This window comes from Macrobrachium nipponense, chromosome 27 (genome assembly GCF_015104395.2).
Source record: "Macrobrachium nipponense isolate FS-2020 chromosome 27, ASM1510439v2, whole genome shotgun sequence".
Taxonomy (NCBI): domain Eukaryota; kingdom Metazoa; phylum Arthropoda; class Malacostraca; order Decapoda; family Palaemonidae; genus Macrobrachium; species Macrobrachium nipponense.
The window spans coordinates 39,467,461-39,473,326 of NC_087216.1; positions in this window are offsets into that span (position 1 = coordinate 39,467,461).

The following is a 5,866-nucleotide window of genomic DNA, read 5'->3' on the forward strand; positions in this document are numbered from 1 at the left end:
AAACAAACAAGCATTTTCTCGTTTATATATATATATATATATATATATATATATATATATATATATATAATATATATTAAATATATTATATATATTATTTATGCAAGTTTGCAAAACCTTTACCCAAACTCTTTGGGCTTTCTTGCTTCCCTGTTCTGGGACACTTCTTTATCGTCCTGCCATCGCCAGCTACTTCTATTTCCTAACCCCTGTACTGCTTCTGTTCCTCCACTAGGTAGATGGAGCAATGCATTTGATTATGGAGATTGGAATCGTGGATATACATACACACACATACACTCCCCCAAATACAGACACAAACTTACTTACAAACATACACACATGCGTGCACACAGAGACACACATATATATGTATATATATACATATTATAATATATATATGTTTCAGGAGATTGATTGTTATTATTTTGGTTTTATTGCCATTTATTTGTGTGTTCATGTGGGATCCCTTCTTTCTCAGATGGATCTGGAAGTCTCTAGTGATAAGGAATAGAGTGCTACAAGTCAAAAGTGACGGACTATTAACGGCATACTATTCTGGGGGCAAAACACTCAATCACAATAATTTGTGATTGTGTGTTTTTTCTGTTGTTTAAAGACGAGTTAGTTGCTGGAGAGATAGGGATTTTGACTGGTTTTGTTCTAATGATTTGGTCAAGCTTTCTTTTGAACTCTTCCACACTGTTGCCGTTTACGACTTCTGGTGGCAGTTTATTCCATGTGTCACATATCTTGTATCTCTTTGTTCTAGTTTCCACCCATTATTTCTTGTCTGGTTTGCATTTAATGTGAAGATGTTACTGTCTACTTTTGTTATGCCTTTCAGTATTCTGAATGTTTCTATTAGTTGTCCTTGCAATCATCGTGTTTCTAAATCGTATACATGTTCAGGCTCTCTAGTTGTCTTTGGTAACCTATTTGGCTGATGGAGGGAATTAACTTTGTGGCGCTTGCTTGTACCCCTTCTAGTCTATTTATGTCCTCTCTTATTGTTGGTGACCAAAGCTGTACTGCATATTCTAGATGTGGTCAAACTATTGATGTGTAGAGCTGCAGCACCGTTTCCTTGTTTCTGTATCTAAACTGCCTCTTCGTGTATCCCACTAGTTTCTGTCATAAATACCAAGCATGTTATGGAAAAACTCCAAGAGGTTTGATAGGCAGGATCTGTTTTATCTGAAGCCATGTTGACTGTTTAACAACAAGTTGTTTCTATCAATGTGATCCACAATTTGATCTGGAATTATAGACTCAAAAATCTTAGAAGGGACCGACGTTAGATAGATAGGTCTATTATTTCCTGGCTTTTCTCTTGGGCCGTTTTTGTAAACTGGGGTCGCATTACCTAGTTTCCATCCGTTAGGTGCCTTTCGTTGTTCTGCCGTTTTTCTGTAGAGTTTATATAGGTGAGGAACTATCTCCTCTTTTAACTCTTTCATTCTCTTGGATGAATCCCATCCGGCCAGGAGATTTGAACTTCTTTAGTTTTCTATTATGTTTTTAACTACTTCATCTGTAATTATTATTTTGTCATGTTGTTCTGCCCCTTCACATTTAATAGCTGGTTCAGGGATTGAGGTAGGGTCTTCAGGAGATAGGGCACTTCGTTGAGAGGAGAGAGAGAGAGAGAGAGAGAGAGAGAGAGAGAGAGAGAGAGCCGGCCAAACGCTACCAATTTTAAGGCATAACACATACATATATTATGTAATATAATATGCATGTGCATATAGTTGGTTTCGAATTATAATAAAAAGATTTACGCGCAAATCTTTTGATTCTATTTCGAAACCAACTAGAGAAACCCAACGTAGTTTGGTCTTACCATACCACCCTACCTTTGAAAACATTGTACATCATTTGAAAATTCTGGGTTTGGGTTTGGTATTTTCTTTTCCCAACACAATAAGTAACAATCTCATAAGAATTAGTCCTAAATATGATGAAGGTATTATTTATCGGAACCCATGTTCATGTAAGAAGTACTATATTGGACAGTCGAAAAAGGAACTTGAGGTGCGAAAAAGTCAGCACAAATATAGTATCAGGAAAAATGATAGTAGCAATGCCATAAATGTCCATAATCAATCAAGCAATGACGCCATTTTGTGGAATTGTTCCCGAGTGCTGTTAAAACGGAATAATTATGTAGAGAGATGCCTACTTGAAAGTGCAATAAGTGATTGGAACAATTTTAATAATCATTCAGGGTATTTAAAACAGATCCCCTCTTCTTACATATAGTTAAAGGACAGAACAAACTAAGCAAAGACTTCTTTCCACTGTAAATATGTTTGAAGCGTTGTTGTATGTTATGAAGCCATTGAAATGGTTGTAGATCATTTAAAACAGAGGATTGTTTCAATTCATAATATGAATTGAAACAATTCACTGTTTTAAACATATTATGTGTTATCTTGATTGCTGTGGTATAAGGCGTCACTTTGAGGTGCAAACTGAGCAATATTGCCTTTTCACAAAGAGCAAAGTTTAGTTGTTAGATGAATTGTATTAAAAGGGATTTTTGTGTTTTGAAACCTTCGAATTGGTTGTAAATCATTTTAAATAGGTTGTTACAGTAACTGACTTTCTGTAATTCAATGACCAATGTTTATCTAACTGCTTATTTTTATTTTTCTGTTTCTTATATTTTACTTTGAGTGTACTATAAACCTTATGCGTTAGTTAATAAGCAGCTCTCGATAAGGGCCTCCAATACTGTTAAGCTAAAAGGAATTTCTTCTTTTTCTTGTTCCCTGTGGAGTACAACCTCATATATCTATCTTTGTGAAAAATAAGACTAAAACCTCACACACACACACAACACACACACACACACACACACATATATATATATATATATATAATATATATATAATATATATATATATATATATATATATATATATATATATATATATGTATATATGTTAAAAGTTCATGTATATACATGTAAATGTGTGTATATAAACATATGTACGTATGTACAGGTGTGTGTATATATATAATATATATATCATATACATTAAATAAAATAAATATATATATATATATATATATAATATATATTATATATATATATATATATATATATATATATATATATATATATATATGGCAACGAGCAGATATAGCTACAGAATGAATAGGGGCCCATATCAGGGAGGGGCACAGTAATCGTTAAGCTCTCCTACCCCATAGAAGACGGACCCGAGGGGCGAGTCCCATAATGTGGGACTCCTTGATCCCATTAGTTGCGGCCTGGATTCCTTCAAAGGAGAGGAAGAGGGACTTTTATTACCGAAGGAAGGAGGAAATAGAAAGGGAAATAAGCTTCCAAGTTACGCAGGAAGGAGATCTGGTTGTCACAGGGTGCTGGAGATCATGAAAGATGACGAGTGAAGTTCTCTTTGCCCTCTCAAATTGAATTCCGAGGTAGAATTCCTTTGGCCATTCTTTTTACATAAGTTTGTATGATTGTCGTGTTGATTTATTGCAATCTGCAATTCATTACACTTTTCTTTTTTCATTCTTTGCCTATATGTATGTGAGAGGGGATTTCGATGTCAACATTATTTTACGTCCACATTCTTTTCTTCTTTTTTGCTTTTCCATCTTTCTCTAAACTTCACTTGACCAAATACTGCTTTTACATTTCATCCTTCATATCAGTGTCTGTATGACTGTGATCAATCCTGTTACTGAAAAGTTTGTCACCTATTTCCTTAATTTGATTTGCAATTTTGAACATTCAAACAAAAAACTTAAAAGACTTTTCCAGGAGGCAATCTCATCGATAACTGCTGGCCTGCAATTTTCTCAACATTTTATCCTATATATCGATATAATTCTTTCTATATTCTTTTGTGTGGTTTCAGTCAATATCATTAAGTTAGTCACGATAGTATTCCCAAGTTCTTCTTTGGTAGATCTGTTTGACGGCAATTTCGAACGATTTCTCTCAACTGTCGAGTTTAATCTGAGTCTGTACCGTGTCATTTTGTCATCATAATTACATCGTAAATTGTATTGCAGTTCTTTCATAATGTTTGCATAATTCTTCAGAAAGTGACTCTAGCCTTTCTTACTTCCCTCAATGATCCATGTTCTTTCCTTTGCATTTATTTCTCCGTCTATATCTGCGTGTTGGTTGTTTTAATCATTCTTAAAATCTGTAATGCACTGCATTTTTAGCGATTTTATTCCTGATGGGAATCTACTTGTGCGTTAACCAATTTTTCTTGGCATCTATTCATGTCACATTCTGTCCCACTCATCATTCTTTATGTAGTACAATTGCTTGTGTGAGAGTCAACTTCACCATTTTCAAGATCTATTCAAATTCACCAGTTTCCTTTTCACATTTTCACATTCTATTCTTTAAAGGTCCTTCCGTGTGCGCGAATCTGATCGTTGCTACGTTCTTATCAAAATATGCGACTAAGCGATCATTTTCACAACACTATAGTTACTTATCATATATTCATTTTAACATTTTCTTTCATCAGCCCCTACATGAGCATTATTGTGCTCATTCTTATCCCAATCACAACATTCGATCATCTTGAAATTCAAAGCAATCTCCCCATTTCATTCACTGATCAGAACTGTACCTGAACCTGTACTTGGGTGCGTACGTAAGTAGGTGTATCAAGATCCTCCATTTTCCATCCTCCTCTCTCATTTTCGTCCTCCCTTCCCCCCTTTTTTTCTCTCTCTCTTCATTTCTCTGACCCAGTGAGTAATCCGTCATTATTGGCCACTCTACTCCCTTCATCTTCCTCCTGGTGGGTCCAACCCCCTGGTCCCCCGGCCCCCACCCCAATAAGATTTGGCAACCGTCCCCACCCCACCCTACCCCCACCCCCTTTACCTGGCAGCCTCCCGCTCCCAGGGCGCCTTCCCCAGCTCCTGATGACATAGAGAATTAACTTTATTGAGTCTCTCTCTCTCTCTCTCTCTCTCTCTCTCTCTCTCTCTCTCTCTCTCGATCATTTGGTAGTTTAAGATTATCCCTTTCACCCTCTGTGCATTTGTGGTCTGTCTATTTTTCAGTTCTTTTCCATGATGTAGTCATCTCTCTCTCTCTCTCTCTCTCTCTCTCTCTCTCTCTCTCTCTCTCTCTCGTCTGATAATTTTTGAAGTGGTCTCTCGCAGTCAAGTACAACGTAGGTTCCATGATACAACTCGGTCCAGTATTAAATTAGATTTTGCTTTTTCCCTGATTTAAAGAGTTTTTTCCCTAATAAATTCACTAACTCTGTACCTATTAAAGAGCAGGATATCCACTAGAATTTAATTACATAACTAATGCACTCGTCTTTTTTGTATACCTGTAGCTTGATCATTACGCTAAATGGGACATTAATCGTTAATGAATTCGGTGGCTTTGCTGAAATTACAATTTGTAACTTTATTGCGACCTTATTGACTTTGGGCATTCTGGATTTTGCTCGGTGCTGTCAGCGGAATCTTTGCCAACAAACTATCCCGGCCTCCTTTTCCAGGATCCACTCAACTGTGCTACTTTGGGAAATATTATCAGTCCAAATTATTCTTTTTTCAGAGAACATTCAGTTTTCTGCCCAGCCAAACGGAGTCAATAACGTCGCTTCCATATTTGACATTTCTAGATGTCTGTTTTACACTTACTCTGTTAATATTTTTCATACCTTCTGTCAGTCTGAAATGAGGCCCTAAGAACACACTAGCTGTCAAGAAAAGGGGACTTTTATCCAACTGTGTAGTTATCCCGAGGACAGGTGAAGATTCAGGACACAATTTTTGAGCTGACGATCCTACGCGTCAGTTGAAACATTGCTAGATATTGTAGCTCAAAGGTATTTCG